The 27,627-nt window shown below is 36.4% G+C and overlaps 1 pseudogene; it reads left to right on the top strand.

Annotated features, from left to right (window-relative positions):
- The first annotated feature begins 11,548 nt into the window (after nucleotides 1-11,548).
- On the top strand, nucleotides 11,549-23,918 carry LOC118833238 (annotated as a pseudogene).
- The last annotated feature ends 3,709 nt before the right edge of the window (nucleotides 23,919-27,627 follow it).

Genomic DNA, 27,627 nt, shown 5'->3' with positions numbered 1-27,627 from the left:
ATGATATAAAATAGTATAATATTTTCCATAGAAGACACAACAATAAAATAGCACTATTCAAGGCACCTTTAATCATAAAGAAGGGAGGCTTAAAACAGCCTTGTGAAAGGTATTATCACTATGATGGAGGCAATCCAGTGGTTAATCCTGTGGATGGTGAAGTCCTTCAGATGCTGCTTTTGTACAGTGTGCTAATTGGTCTAAACCACAAAATGCTGTGGTCTCCTGGAAGAGATCTATAATCATACAAAGTGGTTGCCTTGCATATCCACAAAGGAAAGACCAAGTAGATAAAGAATTCTTACTGGCCAGAACACAACAAACATTCAGATTAACATCCCATAGAGCTTTTCAGTAGTATGTTTATCTGAGACAGACAGTACAGAGTGATGAGTTGGGCAAAGGATCAAACAGGAGAAGAAGGATAAACTAGATTTCCTTCAGCAAACTGCAAAGCTCTTTTACCCACTTCAAGCTCCCATGAAAACAAAGGCTCACATTTTCAATACTTACATTCTAAAAGATTGATAAATGGCAGGGAGATATAGCATACAGTTGTCTCCAGAGGACTAAAAATAAGTCTCATACAGAGGGCAATGGAGACTCTCATGGTGGATTTGTGTAGGCTACAACATCTAATCAAAGGAGAACTTGAAAGAACAAGACTTATACTTCATTGAGGAAATGTAAAAGAAGATGGGCTCTTCATGTGTTGAAGGTGAGAGATAACAAGTGGAGATAGCCAGGGCATTCCACTGGTACCCTCACAATGATGGGAGAAATCAAGAAAGTCATCCAGAATATTGGGTGGACCGCTTTACTTAATTTTTGTGAGAAGAGGGACAAGAATTGCAAAGGATGGGCAGGTATAGATGGATTCCATTAAATAACAGCTGTATTTTAGTTCCCACTTCATGGGTTTATTATGAGGTCCATAAAAGATAATATAAAATACATTTTGAAATTTAAAACAATACATAACTGTCAATTATTAGTATATGCAAAGAAATACACTGGATGTTAAGGGAGATATTAAGATCGACAAAGCACGACCCTGACCCTCAAGGTAGGCTAATCCTAAAATATTATCAACTCTTCTAAACTCATGTACATTGCTTACCTGATCTGTCATTAAGTCCTTGTTAAAGAAGCATTACTCTCTGAGCTATAGACAAAGCTCTCATAGGAACCTTTTCAGCTAAAACATTAAAAAAATAATTGACAGATAAGAGTTAAGTTCCATTAACCTGGAAATATGAAAAACCCCTTTATTTTTGCTTTACATAAACATGGATTTTATACAACTCCTTTGTTCCAAAAGAAAAAATAAGCACACCTCTATAAACTGATTGTTATCAATTTAAAATGACAAAATAATAGATTTCCATGAAACTTAATTCTTTCTGTGAACATCACTATATTACTAAATAATTTTTCAAATTAAATTTCTGCTTTAAAGCAAGACTCATATTTTTAAAGTATCAATGTATAAGATATTTAAATCTCATGTACTTGATATGCCAACTTCCTGACAGCCTCTTTCACATCTCTGGTACGCCCAATAATTTTTGAAAAAGTCTTTGCTGATGGAGCGATACGAGATAACTCTGCACGCCTCACTTCTGAATTGGAATCATTTCCGAGTAATATACTATATGCTTTAAAGTAAAAAGCAAAAGAGAGATGCAAATCAAAACAATTCTGAGGTACCACATCACACCTATCAGATTAGCTAACATGACAAAACAGGAAAATGACAAATATTGGAGAAGATGTGGGAAAGTTGGAACACTAATTCATTGCTGTTGGAGCTGTGAGCTGATTCGACCATTCTGGAGAGCAATTTGGAACTACGCCCAAAGGGCTATAAGAATGTGCATACTCTTTGACCCAGTAATACCACTTCTAGATCTGTATCCCAAAGAGATCATAATAGTGGGAAAAGGACCCACATGTACAAAAATATTTATAGCAGCTCTTTTTGTGGTGGCCAAGAACTAGAAATTGAGGGTGTGCCCATCAATTGGGTAATGGCTGAACAAGCCGTGGTATATGAATGTAATGGAATACTATTGTGCTACAAGAAATGATGAACAGGCAGACTAGAGGAAAATCTGGAAAGACTTATGTGAAGTGATGCTGAGTGAAGTGAGCAGAACCAGGAGAACATTGTACACAGTAACAGTCACAGTGGTTGAGCACTGAATTTGATAGACTTAGCCCTTCTCAGCAATTCGAGGACCTAAAACATTTTCAAAGGACTCATGATGGAAAATGCCATCCACATCCAGAGAAAGAACTATGGAGTCAGAATGCAGAATGAAGTAGGCTCTTTTCTCTTTTGTTTTGTTTCCTTTTTCATGGTTTCTCCCATTCATTATAATTGTTCCGTACAACACGACTAATGTGAAAATGTGTTAATAGGAATGTATGTGTAAAGCCCATATTGGATTGCATGTGTTCTTGGGAAGAGTGGAGGGAAGAGGAGAAAATTTGAAACTTATGGAAATGAATGTTGAAAGCTGAAGATAGATTAAATATTAAAAAATAAAAGAAAAAGCAAAAGAAAAATTTTAGCTTCCTTAAGGTTTTCCGTCGTTTGAATTACTAGAGCCATCACTTTATCCATTCATATGAAGGCAACGTAAAAAAGTAACAAAATCACAAGTAAATATTACAAAACTACTTCAGAATCATGCACGATGAAGATAGTTTCTTTTTATTTATTTATTTAACATATTTGGTTTTCAGCATTGATTTTCACAACAGTTTGAATTACAAATTTTCTCCCCATTTCTACCCTCCCCCCCACTCCAAGATGGCATATATTCTGGTTGCCCTGTTCCCCAGTCAGCCCTCCGCTCTATCACCCCCCTCCCCTCTCATCCCCTTTTCCCTTCCTTTCTTGTAGGGCAAGATAAATTTCTACGCCCCATTGCCTGTGTATCTTATTTTTTTGTTGCATGCAAAAACTTTTTCTTTGTTTTTGAACATCTGTTTTTAAAACTTTGAGTTCCAAATTCTCTCCCCTCTTCCCTTCCCACCCACCCTCCCTAAGAAGTCGAGCACTTCAACCTAGGCCACGCATGTATCATTATGTATAACCCTTCCACAATACTCATGTTGTGAAAGGCTAACTATATTTTGCTCCTTCCCAACCCATCCTGCTTTATTGAATTTTCTCCCTTGACCCTGTCCCCTTTCCAAAGTGTTTGTTTTGATTACCTCCACCCCCATCTGCCCTCCCCTCCATCATCCCCCCCACTTTTATTTTTTTTTTATCTTCCTCCCTCTTCTTTCCTGTGGGGTAAGATACCCAACTGAGTATGTATGGTATTCCCTCCTCAGGCCGAATCTGATGAGAGCAAGGTTCACTCATTCCCCCCTCACCTGCCCTCTCCCCTCCTCCCACAGAACTGCTTCCTCTTGCCACCTTTATGTGAGATAATCCACCCCATTCTATCTCTGCCTAACTCCTTCTCTCAGTATGTTGCTCTCTCATCCCTTAATTTCATTTTATTTCTTTTACATATCTTCCCTTCATCTTCAACTCACCCTGTGTCTGCTCTCTCTCTTTTACATACATATATATATATATATATATATATGTATATACATATATAAAAGCACACATATATATATACCTACATACACATGTATACATATACACATAGATACATACATACATACACATTCACCTATATATATACATAAACATATATATGCATATTCCCTTCAACTACCCTAATACTGAGGTCTCATGAATCATACACATCATCTTTCCATGTAGGAATGTAAACAAAACAGTTCAACTTTAGTAAGTCCCTTGCAATTTCTGTTTCTTGAATACCTTTTCATGCTTCTCTTGATTCTTGTGTTTGAAAGTCAAATTTTCTATTCAGTTCTGGTCTTTTCACTGAGAAAGCTTGAAAGTCCTCTATTTTATTGAAACTCCATATTTTGCCTTGGAGCATGATACTTAGTTTTGCTGGGTAGGTGATTCTTGGTTTTAATCCTAGCTCCATTGACCTCCGGAATATCGTATTCCAAGCCCCTCGATCTCTTAATGTAGAAGCTGCCAGATCTTGGGTTATTCTAATTGTGTTTCCACAATACTGAAATTGTTTCTTTCTGGCTGCTTGCAGTATTTTCTCCTTGATCTGGGAGCTCTGGAATTTGGCAACAATATTCCTAGGAGATTTCTTTTTGGGATCTATTTGAGGAGGCGATCGATGGATTCTTTCAATTTCTATTTTGCCCTGTGGCTCTAGAGTATCAGGGCAGTTCTCCTTGATAATTTCTTGAAAGATGGTATCTAGGCTCTTTTTTTGATCATGGCTTTCAGGTAGTCCAATAATTTTTAAATTATCTCTCCTGGATCTATTTTCCAGGTCAGTGGTTTTTCCAAGGAGATATTTCACATTGTCTTCCATTTTTTCATTCCTTTGGTTCTGTTTTATAATATCCTGATTTCTCATAAAGTCACTAGCTTCCACTTGCTCCAATCTGATTTTTAAAATAGTATTTTCTTCAGTGGTCTTTTGGACCTCCTTTTCCATTTGGCTAATTCTGCCTTTCAAGGCATTCTTCTCCTCATTGGCTTTTTGGAGCTCTTTTGCCATTTGAGTTAGTCTGTTTTGTAAGGTGTTGTTTTCTTCAGTGTATTTTTCAGTATTTTTTTTGGGTCTCCTTTAGGAAGTCATTGACTTGTTTTTCATGGTTTTCTCGCATCCTTCTCATTTCTCTTCCCAATTTTTCCTTTACTTCTCTAACTTGCTTTTCCAACTCCTTTTAGAGCTCTTCCATGGCCTGGGAACAGTTCCTGTTTTTCTTGGAGGTTTCTGTTGTAGGCTCTTTGACTTTGTTAATTTCTTCTGTCTGTATGTTTTGGTCTTCTTTGTCAGCAAAGAAAGAATGCAAAGTCTGAGACTGAATCTCGGTGCGTTTTCGCTGCCTGGCCATATTCCCAGCCAACTAACTTGACCCTTGAGTTTTTCAGTGGGGTACAACTGCTTGTAGATTACAGAGTTCTATGTTCCACGTTTGGGGGGGAGGTGCCAGCTCTGCCACACCAGCACTGCTCCTTCCCCAACCCCCAACCCGAACTGGGCTTAGATCTTCGGCAGGCTGTGCACCCCTGCTCTGATCCGCCACTTAATTCCTCCCACCAGGTGGGCCTGGAGCCGGAAGCAACAACAGCTGTAGCTGCCACACCTCCGCTGCCCCCGGGGCTGGAAGCCGAACCGGGAACTCCTTCCACCCCCACAGCTTTTCCCACTAACCTTCTCTGCAGTCTTTGGTGTTTGTGGGTTGAGAAGTCTCATAACTGCCGCAGCTCACTGAATCAGGGCGCTAGGACCCCCTCCGCCCGGCTTCTGGTCTGGATGGTCCACACCGCTCAGGCTGGGCTCTGCTCCACTCCGTTCCCAGCTCCCAGCTCCGTGTGGGATAGACCTCACCCAGAGACCATCCAGGCTGTCCTGGGCTGGAGCCCTACTTCCCTCTGCTGTTTTGTGGGTTCAGCCATTCTATAATTGGTTCCGAGCCATTTTTTATAAGTTTTTGGAGGGTCTCCGTATGGAGCTCACATTATTCCCTGCTTACCAGCTGCCATCTTGGCTCCACCCCCTCTGCAATATAAAAAAGTAACAAAATCACAAGTAAATATTACAAAACTACTTCAGAATCATGCGCGATGAAGATAGTTTCAATCAGGAAAGTATATTTGTACAACTGATGACCATCAAGGATCAACAGATAGTAAAGTGCACCTGTAGACATTCTTTTGAGCCTCGTAGTGATGATCCTAATCCCGTGGAGGAGGAGGTACAATGGACTTGGAGGAAGTCCTGAGTTTGAATCCAGCTCTGCCACTTACAATTGTGTTAACATTAAGTCACTGCACTTAACTGAACCTGTTTTCTCATCTGTAAATTGGAATAATCATATTTGCATTAGCTCTTTCAGTGATATCACAAGACTGGCACAAGAATCAAGTTAGATAATGTTATAAACTGCAAAGAACTTTTTATCAGCAATTATTTATTACAAGGGACAGGCAATAAAACTGTTTCTTAATGTATTCAATGCATAATTAATGGAAATTATGCCTAGAAGTATTAATTGAACATTGCTGAAAAGGTAATTTCCGACTTGTATACACTTTCAGTATGTCAATAAATCTTTATATTAAGCACATAATATATACCAGACAGTGACAGGGATACAAAAAGGGGGAAAATCCAGTCCATGCTGTCAAGGTGTTCATATTATAATGGGGGAGATAACATGCAAATAACTGTACATATAAGCTGTATGCATTGTAAATGGAAGGTCATCTCAGAGGGAAGACACTAGGAGCAAGGGGCCAGAAAAGGCTTACTGAAGAAGGTGTGATACCTAGGATGACAATAGCAGAAAGGGTATGTTCAAAAAATTTTTCTTAAATTTATTACTTAAATATAAAAGCCAAACTAGATACCTACACAAAACACTGCCACGTCCAATAAATTTTAAACATTCAATTTCAACTTCTATATACAATTAGAGGCCCACACACGTATAGACACTCATTGAGTCTGCTGCATCATAATAATTGAAATAGCTATAAATCAGTTTAAATTGTGTTTAATTTTTTTTTTGAAAAAGAACGAACACTAAAATTCTTTGTAATAAGACACTGTGGAAGGCGGAATGAGGGTGTGTGAGAAACTTGCTCACTCTACAAAGAGCATCACTCACTGATGAAGTTGGGAAAGCTTTAATATGAGCTTGCAAGTCGAGTGTCCTACGAATAGGCACACTGTATGAAAGCAAAAGCCAGCCCTACATACCTATTCCCAACCCCAAATTCCCTCCCGTTTCCCCATTTGCTGAATCCTACAGAGTGCACAACCTCCCAGTACGCCTACTACACATTGCCCCTTGATATTTTCCCCCTCCCACCTCACATGAACATTAAAATGAGCCTTTACTCCTCCCAGAGGAGGATAAGTTAATATTCATGAGCTTCCTGTGCAGGACTACTCCAAGCAAGACTTAACCTTTACCCTACTTAGCTAACTTCTAGCACCTAAACAGGATAAAAACAGTTGTATCCTGTTTTACCCAGTTTTTCTGTTGATTGTTACTCTGAATTTATGGAGACAAAACTCCTCCATTCTATCTTTCAGTTTTATAGCTTGTTCCTTGCCTCGTTCCAATAACTTTGCTGATGTAACTTTTTGTGGAAACACAACTCTGCGTGCTGTTTCTCACAGAAGGGAAGAGACTAAGCGATGTAAAAACAAAAGACATCAATAAAAATGTTCTTAAGAAAGAGTAAAGACTACAAAAATATTTAATGAATAAAACTTAGAGGCATCATAAGTCAAACAATGAAGCATAAGATGTCACAATTATGGCATGAGTTATTTTCTCAATAAACATGTTTACTAAGTCAACATAAAGGACTGAGGTTAAAAATCAGTCACAGTTAAGATTATAGAAAAGGTTATTATAGGTGCAAGGTCATCTAGAGTTGCAGAGGTCATTGAGTCTAGACCAATGCTCATTGTGCAGACAAGGAAATTGAGGCCCAGGTAGGTTAGGTGACTTGACAAAGACTATGTAGACAGTAAATAGCATAGTTAGGATTCAAACTCAGGTACTTGGACTCCAAAAGGTTGAAAAGAAATACTAAGGATACTAGAAGCCCTTTGGCTTGGATTTTGAACAAATCCAAGGATATTAAAAATCCATTTTAAAGGGTTTTATTTTTTTTAAACAGCTGTCTGTTCCAAAGAGTTCTCAAAAATGTCTCTTGATGGTGCTACCTGGGAAACAAGCATTTGTTCCTACATTTCAAATAGTTTACATATAACAGAATAAATCATGGTTTGAAAGGCTTCTATAATGGCAATTAACTTTAAAAATGCAATTACTGATAATTAGTAAGTTGGAAATGAATCATGACGTTGCACATACCATTAACTACAGGACAATCATCATCTTTGGGATCCTGAAATCTAGCAAGAGCCAGAACTGCCTGAATTCTCACATTTGGAATTTTATCTTTCACTCTAGTAAGCATGGCTTGACTAATTTTATCAAACAAATCATCAGTCTTGGCATTTTCTGGCATACTTCCCAAAAGTTTATTTATAAGATGGCACACTCTAAATCTAACTGATTTGCTATTTGTTCATGAGATTAAAACAAAAACAAATCAATAGGATACATTATAGAAATGACTTTTAATTCAGTTTTCTCCACAATATGTACACAAATACATTCAAGTTTAAGAAGTTTACATTTCTTAAGTTTCTGAAAGTGTGTAGGACACTATATTGTAAAATATAAAAGCTATACCTATCTCATCTATGTGCCCTAATATACACTTTAAAAGTAGTCTTAAGAATTGGTTCTTCAATGTGCCTTTCCTTGCAAAATTCAACTTCTTTGAACAATATTAACATTAAACTACAACATTAGTTTTCTCATTAAAAATATACTGTAGGAGAACTTAAGTTTATGTCTTAAATGGTCATTTTATTAATATTCTGCATAGATAATTTTAAGTTTTAGGAAACTAATTTAATATTCTTCTAAATGTTTACATATATTTTCTAAATGTTTCATCTTCTAAATAGTACATGTCTAAAGGCCTTGTTAATTCAGCAAATTTCCTCAATAAACACATTCCCAATACATCTTAATAATGAATCATATAATGCCTCCAGGAGAAAAGTAAATAAATAATTTAAAAGGGAACTTTCTTCATCTTCTTCATCATCTTCTTCCTCTGATCAGTGAAATGAAGTAACAAACTTAGCAGCAAAATCTATTACTCACTCCACAGCAGGTTCCACTCATAGATTACCATAGCATATTCAAGGTAGTGAATGAATTCTTTAAAAAAATTGTTTTATCTTCTACCTGAAAGACAAAATAAAGCAACACTTAAACATATTTATAAATCTATTTGTTCTCAGAATTACCTTAAGGCCATAACAAATATTAAATCACTATTCAGAAAAATTAAAATCTTAATTTTTTCCTAAGTGAAATACTGGCAATCATCACTGAACATCTTACTCCAAGGGAGTAACCTTCCATTAGTATATTTCTAAGAACTCAGATTTTTATAGGGCTCTAAGGTTTACAAAGCTGTCTTCATAAATTATTCTGTATTCATCCTAATATCAACCCAATAAGGTTGCCTATGTACACCTGCATAAGTAGCAAAAGGAAAAAAAATTAAACCCAGATTTCACAATCAAAATCTCAAGAGTTGGCAGGGACCTAAACATCCATCTACTCTAGCCCATAAAATTTCAACATTTATATTCTTATCATATAAGACACTGATTAAAAACCCTCCCATGGACAGCAAGTCCACTCCAAGAAACTCCAATGCATCAAAAAATATGGACAAATGGATTTTCACTGTATATGCATACTGTGGTGCTTAATAAATGATTACTGATTGATTGATTTTGATTCTTCTAAATATCTTTGAATCTGACCAGGGAATATTGTAGTTTTGGTGAAAAGTACCCGACAGAAAAGCTGTACTCTTTTATGAGGAACGCAAAGACAATACTGTCTGCTCTTGTTGGCTAAGCCACCATAAAAACTTATTTTTGATATGCCACTTGCCATTTATCCACATGAGGCAGTATAGTACAATAGAAAGAATATTAGTCTTGGTGCAAGAAGATAAGTGTTTGGGTCCCAGCCATACTACTTATGGTGTTGGCAAAGTCACAATCTCTCTATCACACTGTCTCCTCATCTGTAAAAATGGGATATATCAGACTAAGTCCACCTCACTGAATTGTGAGGAAAGCATTTGGTAAAACACTTTGTATACAATGTCTTGACCTGAAATGACATAAATTGGCAACTCTCTTTCAACTTAATAATGCTACTGCCTTGGAGGGTGGGATGGGTACCGACTGAGCAAAGGAACTTGTAGAGGGTCACAAAACCTGTATGTCTCAGAGGTCAGACTTAAACCCAAGTCTTGATAACACTCCAGAGGCTCTCCATCACACTACAGAATAGTTAAATATTGGTTACTATCATCATGCGAACCTTTTCTATTAAGATCATCTTCCATTACAATATTCATTATTGGATTATCATCCTTCCCTGGCCTTCCCACACCCTATCCTAACAACACCATAAACAAATGACCCTGGGCCAGAAAAAGAACAACAAAGGAGCATAGATTTAGATCCGGAAGAGACCTGAGACATAGATTTAGATCTGCGAGAGACCTTAGATATCCAAACCCCTTGTTTTTTTAACAGTTCTATCCGCCAGCCTCATGAAGCGTCAGTTTCCTCTCAGTAAAATGACCTCCTATTAGTACGTCTATATTTCTTTGCTGAAATGCCCAAAGTAAAGATTAAAAGAAAACCCACAAACAACTTGTAGGCAATGTAATATACTACAAAATACTAGACTGAGAATCAAAAGAGCTGGGTTCTAGTCTCAGCCCTGCAACCCTGAATAAGCCACTGAAGGGCTTAGATCTAGATTCCTCCTTACACTGAGGAACTAAGGCAAACCTTTTGTACCTAAATTTTGTTTCTAATATCTTCAACTGGTGAAATTAAAATCCATCATCCATGGCAAGTAGCATAGCGAAAATAAGGTTTTATGATAGCATAGCCAACGAGAGCAGATCGTGTTGTCTTTCTGTTCCTCATAAAAGAGTACAGTTTTTCTGTCGGGTACTTTTCACCAAAAGTATAGTATCCCCTGAAACTCCTAATGCATAATGTACAATCAACAAAAAATACTTTTGCTTAAATATAGACAGTCCTCAAAGGATAATTTTATTTATTTTTTAGACTTTGCCTTTATAGTTGGAATCACCTCAGAGCCTCTCAAGTGAAAAATAAGAAAATAAAAAGAACAACAGAAATATGTGAAAGAGAAATCTTGTACGAATCAATGAAAATACTAAGGGTAAAAAGGTAGAAAGCTATTGTGACAGGGAAAATTCATTCTAGACAAGGTCTTTGAATAAGTGAACCAAAAGAGGAATCGAGCAGGGAGCCATGCCTACTTGTCCAAACCCCAAATCATAGGCCTTTTCCCCTGATACATAACTGTGAATGAGTGGAGATTACAGGTCAGTGGTAGGAAGATTTGGAGATGGGGGAATGGTCATTTGGGATGTCAGTCAAATCACCCTTCCTAAGAAGTTACCTCTTCTCCTGATATCATCTATTAGCCTCATGGACAAGATTCACGGTTTCCTATGACATCATCCCTCCAGTGTCAAAGTATTTAGTTTCTCAGGAATTTAATAGTTCATCAATTGACTCTTCTCCCAACCAAGCTATAGGAATAAACACATCAAGCCAGAGAATAGATAGGATTTTTCCATTGCTGGAGGAGTCCTTGGACTCTGCCTCGTGTGTTGGCAATAAATTGGCATCTGAGGGAGTACCCATCAATTGGGGAATGGCTGAACAATATAAGGTATATAAATGTATCAGAATCTTTAAGAATTGATAAAGTAGCCCCCGCCACCCGCCGCTGCTCTCCCAAGATGGCGGCTCCTCCGGGAGAGTACTTCAGCGTTGGGAGCCAGGTTTCATGCCGAACGTGCCAAGAGCAGCGGCTGCATGGCGAAGTGGTAGCCTTTGACTACCAGTCCAAGATGTTGGTGCTCAAATGTCCCTCTTCCAGTGGAAAGCCTAACCATGCAGACATCCTGCTTATAAATCTACAATTTGTCTCGGAAATTGAAATAATTAATGACTGCACAGAAACCCCTCCTCCCCTAGCTTCTCTCAAGGTTAGCAAGCTTGCCAGCAAAGCTCGAACAGAGAAAGAGGAGAAGCTGAGCCTGCCTATGCAATCAGTGCTGATGTCTCTCTGGAGGGACAACAGCTTTTCCAGACCATTCATAAGACCATTAAGGATTGTAAATGGCAAGAAAAAAAACATTGTAGTAATGGAAGAAGTTGTTATTGCACCTCCCTATCAAGTGGAAAACTGTAAAGGCAAAGAAGGGAGTGCATTGAGCCACGTACGAAAAATAGTTGAGAAACATTTCAGAGATGTGGAAAGCCAGAAGGTAATGCAGTGTTCACAAGCACAGCAGACACAGAAGGAGGCCGCTCTGTCATCCCGAGTCCCCACACCCCGCACACTTGGGGGACTCTTTGAACATCCAACAGAGGAGGGAGGCGACATTGGCGTCTTCATCGGAGGCAAGCTGGGGGAGGGGAGGGAATTCCTTTATTTCCCGTTAGCTCTTTATAATGAAGGGCTAAAAATTCTAAACCTTAGACTTGAACAAAAAACAACAAAAGAACGAGAGAATAATTTAAAAGTTGAATCATTACTTGACTCACAGACTTGTTTTGTCTACCATGTTTTTTTTCTTTTTTCTCTCCTTGAACAGTCATCTTGTTAATTTTATTTTTGAAAATACTCTGTACCCTTCCCTCTTTGTCCTTTCACCCTTGACTTTCTTCTCCTACTCTGTTCCCTGCCATTCAGTTTTTATAAGTGGTTATACTTGCCTTCTGAGCAAATGGGAGAAACTTTGACATCTTCCGTTCTGAAACAAAAATAACAAGCTGACTGTGATGTTTGTGCTGAGGCCAGAACAGCAAATAGGTGCCTCACTTTAATTTTTTTTTGTACAGGGCATGGCTTAAATTAGATTTATTTTTCTTATCTTTAAATATATATATGAAAATATATATTAAAATGTTCCCTAAATATTTTCTGCTTCTTGCAGTTCTCTATATTAGATCATGGCCCAACCCACCTCTACTCCCCCCTTTCTTCCCCCACAAAAAAAGCCCCTTAGCAAAGTAACCAACTTGGCCTAGTCCCAGAATCTCTTGCCAGCCTTTGGAGAGTCAGGTTTGTGTAGATTGAATGCAGGACTCGAGGGAAGGAGGACTCATAGTATCTTACCTTTTTAAGTGTGTGTGTTCTAGCTGCTTCCTTGGGCTAGAATTTCTCATGTGTCCTGGAACTCTAGGATTCTCTCTTTACCCCCACTTCATGGTACTAGAAATAAATCTCAGCATCCCCTGGTAGACTGGAGACACAACTGTTGATTACTTGTGCTCTGCAAGGATCATCTTGCATGGCATATTTCATCTCTCCTACTTGAATGACAAGCTCTCTCTTCCAAGTGACCTGGGATAATAAGCTTCTTGTCCCTATCTCATTCCACCCTAGATTATCCCTACCCCTTTGGTTTCTCTCTTCCTGACTTTGCACCCAAATTTTCTGGTCCAGGTAAATCTTGACTAATCTCCAAACTCCCTCTTCCCTTCCCTTTACTAGCTGATGACAGTTTGTGCTCAGCAAATAGTCTAAAACCCTATGTGTTTCTCGAATTTAGTCCACTAGTTTGTCTGACTGTAGTTAACTTGCTGAGAATTAACTATCATTCCTTTCCTCATGTGCCTCAGGGCAATAATATTGAGTAGAGTGTGCTGTCATTCTTCTGTCAGGCACAGAGTGGGTTGTCTGTAGCATCCATGAAACTGGCTAGAGTCTGGGGGTGAAACTAGTTTAAAAAAATTGGCCATGATCTCTTCCTCTCCTCCCTCCCTCTCTTGTTTTTAAATAAATGGATCAAAACTAAATAATTCAAGCCCTGCCTTCAAAAAATAATTTTTTTAGTATTGTTTAGCAAAAACAATAAAACCCAAATTTTTTAACCATCAAAAAAAGAATTGGTAAAGTAAATTGTTTAATAAAAACTTGAGAATATGTATGATTTTGAGAGAGTAAAATTAGTTGAACCAGGAGAATAATTTATAGAAAAATAATATTATAAAAATGGTCAACTTTGGAAAACTTAGGGAAAATGTTCAAGAAAATGACCAACCACAGTTCCTGGAGGACTCATGATGAATCATGCTATCCACACCCGGAGAGCTGGCAGTGAGAAATTCAGAACAGATTGAGGCATCATTTTTTAGACATGGCTAATATAGGAACTATTTTTGCTGGCTAAACATGTTTCTAAAGGCTTTGCTTTTTTATTTCTCAGTGAATGGGGAGAGGTATGTGGTATATCTGAGGAGGAGCACAGGAAAGGCAGAAAATACATTTGCTGACAAAATTGAATTTCAAAAAGCAAAGAGGTCCTTGTTCACAATTGGTTATTATTTTTTAATCCTATCAAGAAGTGTTTTTCTGGCAATTCATATAAGTGGGTAGGATAATCAGTGGAGCTCTATCCTTACTTCCGTGAGGTTCTAGTTCCTCCCAGTCTGACATTCTGTGATCTAAGGATGATTTGACTTTCATTGTTCCACACCCCTTTGAACTCTGACATTCCATGTCCTCAGGTGTCTTCCAACTCTAGCATTTTTATTTCTAGAGGCCTTGAATTCAGACAAGACTTTGGATCGTTGGGAGTGGTATGTAGGGACAGAATGCCAAGAAGGGCCACCTACCTCCAAGCTCTCTTCTGTACACAAAGTCCAGAGGACAAGAGAACCTTCCCCCAGTTTCTAGAGTCACTATACTGAACCTGGTGTTACTGGTACTCTTTGTTCACCTACAGGATCTGACTGTGATCCCTCTCACAGTCCCCAACCAAAAATGTTTCTCTTTCAAGGAGGAAGGCTAAGTAGCCCTAGAGGAGGTCTCGTATAAAGCCACAGGTATTCCATAAACTTTGTTTTAATTCCTTGAGGTTATGAAACAAGAGTTATAAAAGTGAGCATATACATGGTCATTTCTAGAGGACAAAATAGGAAAAAAACTGACTCCTGTAGGAGAAAGAATTGGATAGAGAATAAACAGCTTACGCGCAAAAACTTGCTCACATAACAAGCTAATTGCAATGTAGATAGGACCAGACAGAAATTGATATCTCCAGGACAAAGCCAAGACACAGAACAAAATCAAGAGACAGAAATAGATCCTAAAATGTTAGCTATCTCTTGTCACAAACAAACAACCTGCAAGCTATGGCAGGGAGAAGTGATTTAAATGTCACTGTTCTATTACAAAACCTTAAATACAAAATCCTGGATACCATATTTCAAGAAATTACAGATAAAATGGCCACAGCTATATGAACCCAAATATGAAATTAAATGGAAAAAACACACTTGTCAGCCCCTCACAGAAACCTTATATTATAAACTCCAAAAAAATTTCTTAGCCAAAATTCAGAGCCTCCAATTCAAAAAGGAACTACAAAAAGAAAAGAAATGAAGAGTATATATACCAAAGTGCCATGGTCAGCATCAATTAAGATCTTGTAGCTACCAGTGTGAAGGATGAGAAGGATTAGAAGATAATATTCCAGAAGGTAGAAGCTAAAGCAAAACAAATATTATAACTTAACTAGTATAGCAGATTCTAGTATTGGGGGGAAGGGAAGGGGGCCAAATGTAAACTTAATAAATGGAATGGAATAAAGATTTATTAAGTGCCTGCTCTGTGCCAGGCACTGTGCTGTGTGGTTGTGGTTTGTCCTTCATTCTTGAAGAGGACCATGACATCAGGAAGATGTTGCCATGAGTGAGGGCTGAGCAAAGTCTCCAGCCTCACTTTCTCTTCCAGAGCCATCTGGCTCCAGTGGCCAGACACAGATCAGGCTAACTGGAGATGGCTCAGGATGCAGTGGGAGACCTTGGCCTTTTTAAGGTAAGGTCTTTGTGAGTTCTCACTTTGACTCAGGCAACACTAGTTAGGTGATTAGTGTTTTTTGATCTGTAGACATAGGTTTTCTTCCATTGTTTTTTTTTATATTGAGTTTTATCTGCTTCCACTATTAAGTCAGTACTTTCTACCGAAAAATTGTTTCGCTCTAGTGTGCATACTTTTTAACCCAGAAATACCAGTACTAGGTCTATATCCCAAAGAGATCAAAGGAAAAGGAAAAGGACCTATATGTATAAAAATAATTACGGTAGCTCTTTTTTGTGGTGGCAAAGATTAGAAATTAAGGGGATGCCCATCAATTGGGGAATCGTTAAACAAGTTATGGTATATGAATGTGATGGAATATTGTTGTTCAGTAAGAAATGATGAGCAGGATGCTTTCAGAGAGGCCTGTGAAGATTTACATTATCTGATCCAAAGTGAAATGAGGAAAACCTGAATAACATTATAAGCGGTGAGAGCAATATTGTATGATGATCAACTGTGAATGACTTAGTTATTCTCAGCAATGCAATAATCCAAATGACTCATGATGAAAAATGTTATCCACCTCCAGACAGAGAAGTGATGACCTCTGAGTGCAAATTTAAATATAATTTTTTCACCTTATTTTTTCTTTGTTTGCTTGGTTTTGGGGGGATTTTGTTTGTTTTTTTTCTAAATGGCTAATATGGAATTGTTTTACATGCCTTCACCTGTATAACTAATATGATGTTACTTTCCCTTCTCAATATGTACGACATTGTCGTCATGAAATAGGTACAATTTTGTCCTCTCCTTATATGTGTTTAGGTCTTTAGTTTTTTTTTTTCTTCTGTCTTATTTCTAGCACTAGCATTTCCAGAACTACGTTAAAGAAGAGTAGAAAATTAGGGGTTGGGAAAGGGGGAATGCATCCTTGCTTTGTTCCTGTATGTATTAGGAATAATTCTTGTATCCTGCCGTTTGAAAAAATGCTACCCTTTACACACACACACACACACACACACACACACACACACACACACACTTTATCAGATTCAAAATACGGCCTGTTCTTCCTATGTTTTGTAAGGTTTTCAGCCCAAATGAGTATGGCTTTTTCTGTATCTCATCAAGCAGTAAGGTCATTTGGAACTAGGTTTTTTTTTAATGTAATTAATTATGGTGCATGTTTTTCCTGCTGTTCAGTCACCCTTGTATCCTTCATATAAATCCAAATTGATGACATTGAATAATGTGTTGGATATGATGATGTAGCCATTTTTTATGATGTTATTTCAATTTTATATCAATATTTATAAGTAATACAGTCTATTATTGTGATTCTTTGCTTTATTCTTCCCTAGTTTTTATTTTAGGATTCTATCTCATGAAAGAATTTTGTAGACCTTTTATTTTCTTGTTTTTTCAAATAATGTTTGTAATATGTTTACTTGTTCTTTCAAAGTCTGATGGTATTTATCCATAAATCCATCTCTACCAGGATTTTTTTCATAATTCCTTTAAAGCTCATTCAGGTTCATTTCCTAACATTGGATGATCTAAGATATTGTTTTCATGTCCTATCAATGCTGCTATTTTACACGTTCATAGCTAAATTTCCTTTTGAATTCTCATGCTGGCATGTAATTGTGTATACTCAGGACAATGTTTTATATTTCTCTGTTATGATTTTGTTTTGCCCTATTTATATTTCATCATGACTATTTGATTTCGCTCCATTGTCTTTAGGTGTACATTTCAATTATGCACATATTTTCAAAGAATTTTTAGCTTTGTTTTAGGATTCTATCATAATTTTCTTTTGTATTTTTTTTAATTTATTTATTTTTAGTTTACCACACACGGTTCTACATAGTTTTGAGTTCCAGATTTTCTCCCCTCCCTCCCCCCTCCCTCCCCAAGACGGCATGGACTCTCATCTCATATAACTGTCATGTATAACTTCGCATTGAATTAATTTATGCACTAGTCAAGTTGTGGAGAAGAATTTTGGCCAATGGAATGAATCATGAGAAAGAAGAAACAGAACCAAAAAAAAAAAAACAACCCAAAAACAAAAACAAAAGAGAAGCAAAAAAAGGCGAGCATGTAGTGCGCCTTGATCTGCATTCAAACTTTAGAGTTCTTTCTCTGGATGTAGATAGCATTCTCCATCGTGAGTCCCTGGAGTTGTCCTTGCCTCTTAGGTTGCTGAGAAGAGCACAGTATGTCAGGGTTGGTCCTCATGGAATCCATATATCTGTGGCTGTGCACAACGTTCTCCTGCCTCTGCTCCGCTCAATCAGCATTATGTCGTGTAGGTTTTTCCAGGTTGTTATGAAGTCTGCATCATCCCCATTTCTTATGGCACAATAGTATTCCATCACCTTCATATACCACAGCTTGTTCAGCCATTCCCCAATTGATGGGCATCCCTTTGATTTCCAATTCTTGGCTACCACAAAAAGAGCTGCTATAAATATTTTTGTACATATGGGTCCTTTTCCCGCTTGTGTGATTTCTTTGGGATACAACCCTAGAAGTGGTATTGCTGGGTCAAAGGCTATGAACATTTCTATAGCCCTTTGGGCATAGTTCCAAACTGCTCTCCAAAATGACTGGATCAGCTCACAACTCCACCAGCAATGCAACAATGTTCCAATTTCCCCACATCCTTTCCAGCATTTATCATTTTCCTGTTTTGTTATTTTAGCCAATCTGACAGGAGACATGTGGTATCTAAGAGTTGTTTTGATTTGCATTTCTCTAATCAGTAGGGATCCAGAGCATTTTTTCATATGCCTATAGATAGCTTTAATTTCTTCCTCTGAAAACTGCCTGTTCATATCCTTTGACTATTTCTCAATTGGAGAATGGCTTGTATTCCTATATATTTGGCTCAGTTCCCTGTATATTTTAGAAATGAGGCCTTTATCAGAGATACTAGTTGCAAAGATTTTCTCCCAATTTTCTGCTTCCCTCCTAATTCTTGTTGCATTGGCTTTTTTTGTACAAAAACATTTCAATTTCACATAATCAAAATTATCCATTTGTCATTTTGTAATGCTCTCTATCTCTTGTTGGGTCATGAATTCTTTACTTTTCCATAAATCTGATAAGTAAACTATTCCTTGCTTTCCCAAATTACTTATAGTATCAGCTTTTACTCCTAAATCATGAACCCATTTTGACTTTATTTTGGTATATGGTGTAAGATATTGGTCTATGCCCAGTTTTTTGCCCTACCATTTTCCAATTTTCCCAACAGTTTTTGTGAAATAGTGAATTATTAGCCCAGAAGCTGGCCTCTTTGGGTTTATCAAAGAGTAGATTGCTAAACTTGTTGATTTCACCTACTTGTGTACCTATCCTATTCCACTGATCCACACCCCTGTTTCTTAACCAGTACCAGGCAGTTTTGATGACTGCTGCTGTGTAGTACAGTTTAATATCTGGTGTGGCTAAGCCACCTTCTCTAGCATGTCTTTTCATTAATATCCTAGATACTCTAGACCTCTTGTTTTTCCATATGAATTTTGTTATTATTTTGTCAAGCTCAGTAAAATAATTTTTTGGTAGTTCGATTGGTATGGCACTGAATAGATAGATTAATTTAGGTAAAATTGTCATTTTTATTATATTAGCTCGGCCTAACCATGAGCAACTGATATTTTTCCATTTATTCAGATCTGATTTTATTCACGTGAAAAATGTTTCATAGTTATGTTCATATAGGCCCTGGGTTTGTCTTGGCAAATAGACTCCCAAAGATTTTATAGTGTCTACAGTAACTTTGAATGGAATTTCTCTTTCTATCTCTTGCTGTTGGGCTTTGTCAGTAATGTATAGGAATGCTGAGGATTTATGTGGGTTTATTTTATATCCTGCAACTTTGCTAAAGTTGTTTATTATTTCAAGTAGTTTTTTACTTGATTCTCTAGGATTCTCTAGATAAATCATCATATCATCTGCAAACAGTGATAATTTAGTTTCTTCTTTTCCTATTCTAATTCCTTCAATTTCTTTTTCTTCTCTTATTGCTACAGCTAATGTTTCTAGAACCAAATTGAATAATAGGGGTGATAATGGACATCCTTGTTTCACCCCTGATCTTATTGGGAATGCATCTAGTTTATCCCCATTACAAATAATGCTTGTTGATGGTTTTAGGTAGATGCTATTTATAATTTTGAGGAAGGTTCCATTTATTCCTATGCTTTCTAGTGTTTTTAATAGGAATGGGTGTTGTACTTTGTCAAAGGCTTTTTTCTGCGTCTATTGAGATGATCATATGGTTTCTGCTAGTTTTGTTGTTGATATGGTCAATTATGCTAATAGTTTTCCTAATATTGAACCAGCCTTGCATTCCTGGAATAAATCCTACCTGGTCATAGTGTATTATTCTCGTAATGAGTTGCTGCAATTTTTTGCTAATATTTTATTTAAAATTTTTGCATCAATATTCATTAGAGAAATTGGTCTATAATTTTCTTTCTCTGTTTTAACTCTACCTGGTTTGGGTATTAGTACCATATTTGTGTCATAAAAAGAATTTGGTAGGACTCCTTCTTCAACTATTTTCCCAAATAGTCTACAAAGCATTGGAATTAGTTGATAGAATTCACACGTAAAACCATCTGGCCCTGGAGATTTTTTCCTAGGGAGTTCGTTGATGGCATGCTCAATTTCTTTTTCTGATATGGGGTTATTAAGAAATTTCACTTCCTTCTCTGTTAGCCTGGGCAGTTTATGTTTTTGTAGATATTCATCCATATCTCTAAGGTTGTCAAATTTATGGGCATACAGTTGAGCAAAATAATTCCTAATTATTGTTTTGATTTCCTCTTCATTAGAGGTGACCTCACTCTTTTCATTTTTGATACTGGTAATTTGATTTTCTTCTTTCTTTTTTTTTTATCAAATTGGCCAAAGGTTTATCAATTTTATTGGTTTTTTTTTCATAAAACCAGCTCTTTGTTTTATTTATTAATTCAATAGTTTTCTTGGTTTCAATTTTATTAATCTCTCCTTTGATTTTCGTTATTTCTAATTTGGTATTTAATTAGGGGTTTTCAATTTGCTCTTTTTCTAGCTTTTTCAGCTGTATGCGCAGATCATTGATCTCCTCTTTCCCTATTTTATTCATGTAGGCATTTAGAGATATAAAACTTCCCCTAAGAACTGCTGTGTTCTTCAGGTTTTTTAATATGATGAAATATATTAAACATTTTTAAAATTAAGTTATCCTTTTGTTTCTCATATAAATCCAACTTTGTCACAGTAAACAATTTCTTGAATATATGACTGAATACCAGAGGTGTCAAACACACCAATACTCTTTTCAATAAACTTAGAACTAATATCTTTCATTGACTTTGGTTCCATTAAATGGACATTTTCTTTCTGCATTTCTCTCTCTGGATATTATGGATCTTTATTTCTTTACTTTTGTTTGTCTGATACCATGGTTGCAACTCCTGCTTTTTCCTTTTTTATTTTTGCATCACCCATTTTTTTTAGCAAATTTTGCTCTAGCCTCTCGTTTTTATTCTGTATCAGTATTTTAGAATTTTGTTATGTATACAATATATTGCGAGGTGTTCTTTTTCATTTACTCTCTCTTTGACTCTGCTGCATTATTTCAGCCACTCATATTTAAATTTTGATCATTAGTCATGTGTTTTCCTTCATATGTTTTTATATTAAGTTTTATCTGCTTCCTCTATTAAGTCAGTACTTCATACTCGCAAGTAGTTAACTCTTAGTGCTCAGATGCTGGTCTATCTAGGCTGTGTCCTATGTTCTGTGTTCTGGGAATTTGTTTATATTTTATATTTATATTTTATTCTATCTATTTCTCTATTTCTCTCCCATTATTGTCCATTCTCTTTCCCTTTCCATACCAAACAGTTCAGCATATTTCCTGTCCTTTTCCAATCATCCCTAATTTTTGGTCATTTTCTTTCATTGTTCTCCTTTCCAAGAAGTCTTCCTTAATTTTCCCCCTGCATCACTTATATTTTTCCAGTTCATATTGAATTTTAAATCCTAAGTTAATGACATATTGTCACTAAATAGGTATAATTTTGTCTGCTTCTCACAGATGTTTAGGTCCCCAATTATTTCTTTTGCCTTATGGCTAGCACTTACGTTTCCAGAATTATGTGAAATAAGATTGGAAATTGGGGTAGGGGTAAGGGTGGGGAATGCATCTCTCCTTTATTCATGTATGTATTAGGACTTTGTATTTTAACTTTTGAAATAATGCTACCTTTTGTTTTGAGATATGTAATATGTATGAGTGTGCATATAGTGAGAGATAAATAGATAAAGATATATTCTTTATCAGATTGAAAAAAATGGTATTTCTCTTCCTAAGTTGGGCGAGATTTTCAGGATAAATGAGCAATGTAGTTTTTCAAATGCTTGTTCTATTTCTTGTCAAATAATCATTTGATTTAAAGCTGATGCCTTTATTTTTAATATAATTGTGTCAAATGATTTTGCTGACGTTGTCATCCTTATATCCCTCCTATGAATCCAATTTAGTCAAATAAGTTTATTGGATATACTGCTGTAGCCTTTTTGCACTGAGATTATTGAAATTTTTGTATTAACATTCTTTAGAAATAGAATATAAATAACTTGTCATACATAGAGTATATAGTCTAATAAGCTAGTAGTATGATTATTCTATTTTTAGCTCCTAAACTTTCTGTTTTCTTCTATTTTAAATGTTGTATTGATAATCTCTTCCTTTTAAATATCTCTATCACTAGGAACAATCTCCCTTTCCTATACTTCCCAGGAACCAGTGCTACCTTAAAACAAGTATAGTCTTACCAAGCAAATCAACACCTTTCCGGAGTCTCAAAAGTGTGGGTCACCTTGCTCTTCTATTCCAATACATCTTTTCCCAGTGAGCTCGGAGGACAAAATATATTCTCTTTGCGTTGCCTCCTCTATCTCTTCTTCTCATTCCCACCCCCACCGTTACGGTTTCTTGGGAATGGGGAATAATACATTTGCGACCACCCCCCCAAAAAAAAAGAAAAGAAAAACATTCTAAAGATGTTAGATTATTAGAACTACATTGAAGTCAGTTCCTTTCACAGAGCTTTCTAATCTAAGCAGGTAAGGTGAGGGAAAAAAATGCAACAAAAACTGGACGTAAACAAAAAGGCACTGAATGCCTTATACTGAAAATAACTCCCAACATAGGAGGGCATTTCTCAGCTCCTTGTCACAGTTCACCACCCCTTGCCCCAATTCCCACTTTTTAAAAAATTCTTCCCCAGGTTCTTATTTTGGGGGGAGAACTCTGTCTCATAAAAGGATTTTGTAGATTTTTTTTCTCTGTTTTTTGGGAAAAAAATGAATATGATCACTTATTCTTTTCAAAGTGTAAATCCATCTGTAGTAGGATTCCCCCCACCCCCAGTTCCCTTAAATTTATTTAGTTTGATTTTCTGACATTAAAATCTTATTTTGATTATTTTGATTTGATTATTATTAATGAAATTATTATTTTATTTATTATTAAATTAGTATTTCATTATTAGTGGCATTATTAATACTACTATTTAATCTTTTTGTAACTGAGCCTCCATTTCTTTTGAAATGTGTTGGGCTGGTATGGAATTTTGTTTACTGAGGTAACAGTGTTCTCTATTTCTCTTTTGTGATTCTTGCTCTGTTCCCTCCTTTGTCTTTAGGATTAGATTTCAATTATGCATATATTTTCAAAGAACTTTAGCTTTATTTTAGAATTCTATCATTATTTTCTTTTGCATTTTATATATTTCTTCTCTGATATTGAAAATTCCCTCTTTTGTCCCTATTTTAGCGTGTTGATTTTTAGTTATGGAATGACCGATTCAGTTCATTGTTCTTTTTAAAAAATTTTATTAGTATATGTTTTCAGAGAGATAATTTTTTCTCTCTTTCTGAGGACCGATTTAGCTATGTACCAGAAATTTGGGTTATTTTTGTCATTATTGTCCTTTTTATATAATTATTTTTCTATCATTTGTCCTTTAACCTATTTATTATTATGTATTAAGGATCACATTAATAATTCATCTTTTCTGCTTGTATCATGTTATGTAACTTGTCATGTTTTTAAAGTGCAGTTTTGTTTCATTAATATGATGAATCATGCTAAAAAAACTTTCTAATGTAAACTCATCCTTGTATCTCTTGTAGAAATCCAAGTTTATCACATATCACATAACTGCAAAACAGTTATCAAACATGTCGTTGTAGCCTGCAACGCTGTGCAGCCTGAGCCAGATTAAACTGTAATATAGAAATATAAATGATATTAATATAATATAAATATATAATATTTAATACAATACAAATATAATGTATTGTAATAACATATCATATATCATATCAAAATATAATATAATTTATATAATATAAGTATAATATATAATTAATGTAATATTAATTGTCATATCATATATCATATATAATATAATATAATATAATGTAATGTAATGTAATATAATGTAACATAAGGCAACCCAACGCAACGGAACGTAACGTAACGTAACTAACATAACATAGCATAACGTAGCATAGCATAATGTAACATAACATAACGTAACATGAATATGAATAATGCAAATAAAAATATAAAAAATAAAAATACAATGAAACATATGCAATGTGAATATGTGGTCAACATGCAACCTGCAGGGATTCTTTTTATGGTTTAGTGGTCCTGTTTCTATATGAGTTTGACGCTGGTGATACAGACATTTTGTTGGGCTCATTTAAATTTTTTTATTTAATATTCACTAATCATATACTTTATAGTTATTCTTCTTTAGTTTTTATCAGTAATCTTTACCATGTAGAATATTTAGATAGGCTGTCTTCTGTCTCATTTTTAAAATTAATTTCTGTAGTCTGGTAAATAATTCTTAAACATTTTATAGTATCTACTCATAAATCCATCAGGAGCAGAGTTTTCTTTCTTCTGTAGTTCCTATAAAGCTCTGTTTCAATTTTGTGGCTTTACATTAGATTAAGACTTTGATTTCATGACCAATTAATTTTCCTTTTTTTATATTTTGGTAGATAAACCTCCATTTCTTTTAAATTCTCAGTTGTGCTAGCATGTAATTGTGTATTAAAAGCTATGACAATGACTATTTCTCCTCTGCTATGATTTTTCCTTATTATTTTTATTTTAGCAATCTGATTTCCCTTCCTCCTTTTTTTAGTCTGACTATAGAAAACCTTATTTTTCCAATTACCTCCAACTTTTCAACCTACTAGTTGTGCTTGTTAATTCTCTCATCTTTTTAGTTTTGTATTTTTCTATTGCTCTTCTAATTTTCAAGATTTCTACTCATGCTTATTTTGAGTTTGTTTCTTTTTTTATTTTCTTTTTGAAAATTGCCTGATCTGTTTGTTCATTAATCCTCTCTTTTTAATTTTATTAATGTATATTTTCAAAAATATGTTTTTTTTTTCCTCTGAGGACTGCTTTAGTAGTGTGTTAAAACTGAATCTTGTTCTGGTTCCCTGATCACTGCTGACCGCCCCCCCCCATCCTCCACACTCCATCCACCACCCACCCCTGCCAACCCCCACCTTCTAGTTTGTATAGTAACTAAGTTTACAAGTAGGCAGTTTAAACGTGCAATAGCAAGAAATAAGATTGCAAAGGAGAACCTAGAAATCACATACACATAGTCCCAAAGGTCAAAGGAGCATAATTCACAAAATGGATCATATATTAACTAAAATTCACATCCTGATAATAAGTGCTAAATCTGTGTTCTTGTCCTTGTTGTTGCTGAGTCATTTTTTCAGTCACGTCTGACTCTTCGTGACTACCTTTGGGCTTTTCTTGGCAAAGATGCTGGAGTGGTTTGCCATTTCCTTCTCCAGCTCATTTTACAGATGAGGAAACTGAGGTAAGCAAGATTAAATGACTCACCCAGGGTCACATAGTTAGTATCTGTGGCCAGATTTGAAGTCGGGTCTTCCTGACTTTAGGCCAGATGCTCTGCCCATTGAGTAGCTTGTCCTGTGGTATGTAAATTCCACACAAATTCCAGACCTCCTAGACCAGCAGAATATCATAAGGGTGTTGATAACATTGGGATGGTGTATCAGGAGGGCCGAGTTTATAATCTCAAAGAGGATCATAAACATGTCTGAAAGGTTCGGAACCGCCGGATATAAGAAACTCTCAAAGTAGAAGGCAGAAGAATCAAAACATTTATTTAGGCTCCACAGTAACCAACCCATGAACCAGAAGCCCCATTTTGATATGTTGATCAAAATCTTCCAGGCCCAATAAGTACGCCTTGCAAGAGTAACCAGGAGGCTACAGAGAAGCATGATTGCGTAAAGCAAAATCATGCTTCCCCCTCGATGGTAATAAGATTACCCACTGGCCTGAAGTCTTTGTTCAGCTTCCTCCCGTAGATCAGCTCTGCTACTGGCAGCTCCTGCCTCAGCTGTGTCTGTGTCTGTAACTGAAACTGCAACTGTAACTGACGATGTAACTGTCGCTGTAACTGACGATGTAACTGTCGCTGGCTCCAACCGGAAAAGGAAAAGAAACTCTTCAAGCTGTCCTCTCCCCTCTTATAGGGTTTTTGACATCATCAAGCTCCGCCCGAATGACCAGGGCCGATTGGTTCCTGAGTTGGCCCCTCCCCCTAGCATAGCCGTTAACACCCCCCCTCAGCCAGCCCCATGACTCCTCACACAGGAAGTTGTCTGCTTCCCGGCATGCTCCCCGGGCCTCCTGCCCCGGAAGAGCAAGCCACAGTGTCCAGAGGCTCAATGAGGTAAGCTGAGTCATTCAAAGAAAACAAAGGCCATTATGGCTACACTCCACCCCTTGTTATAGGATACATAATCTAATCAGCCATGTATCCTAGAACATACATTGTGATCCAATTACAAAGGAAACTAAAACATATCATTCATTATAAAGCAAAACATATCATTCAGTGACATTCCCAAACATTGGTTAACGATTCAAATGCGATCCACCCCTAGATCCCAGCAAAATAATCTCTTCAATCAATCATCCCCAAAATAATTATTAATAATTCAAATGTCCACCCCTAAATCCTTGTATCCATTACATAGGATCAATAATATCATAACAATAAAACAACACAGCAAGGATAACACAAAATAAGTAAACAGAACACTATCATCATTTCCACCCCCCTTGAACGATTGGGGCTCAAAATCTTGGGGTGAGGGGTGAAGATCTCATTTTCCATAGCTTCTTCATGCTGAAATTGGATGTAGAGATGGCCCTGCCCCCAAAAAGTCCCATTCCAGAGGTCATTTCTTTAACAAGCTGGCAGGAATTCCAAGAATGCTACATGCTTAGGCAGTCACCGGAAAGTGCAGGGTGCTTAAGCCTGAAGGAAACAAAACTAGCAACAAGGTTAGCCAAAACAAAGGACAAAAAGAATAGTCTGTGAATCTATTATTATAACCTATTCACGGTAAAATATATGGTTCAGGGGTACGATTTGGTAACTATTTTCCCCTGAATAGACAACTGTTACAGTGTTGTCCTTCCCATGGGCTATAACTTCTGCAGCCTTTGGAATATCATCTGGCTTCCGTTTTACCCATACCTTAGCTCCTGACTTTATTCTATCAATGGAGCAAGACCCTTTTGCCCCTCTAGTAGTTATTTTGGGAGGAGGGTCAGTTTTCACAAAGGGTATTTTTTCACAGGGGATAATAATGACTTGAACCATCCTATCATTTCTACAAAATTGTACAGGTTTTTTACCCATATTCTGGAGTGTCACAACAATTTCTTTTTGATAATTAGAATCTATCACTCCAGCCAATACATGTATTCCTTGAGCCGCTAATCCTGGTTTAGGTAATATCCGTCCAAGATGATTCTTGGGGATTCTCATACATACTCCAGTAGGGGTTTTTCTTATCTCTTTCCTATTTAACCTAAAATTCTCTATACAATGTAAATCATATCCTGCT

The sequence above is a fragment of the Trichosurus vulpecula genome (genome assembly GCF_011100635.1).
Source record: "Trichosurus vulpecula isolate mTriVul1 chromosome X unlocalized genomic scaffold, mTriVul1.pri SUPER_X_unloc_5, whole genome shotgun sequence".
Lineage (NCBI taxonomy): Eukaryota > Metazoa > Chordata > Mammalia > Diprotodontia > Phalangeridae > Trichosurus > Trichosurus vulpecula.
Note: the sequence above shows the minus strand (reverse complement) of the source record. Positions and strands in the feature narration are given on the sequence as shown.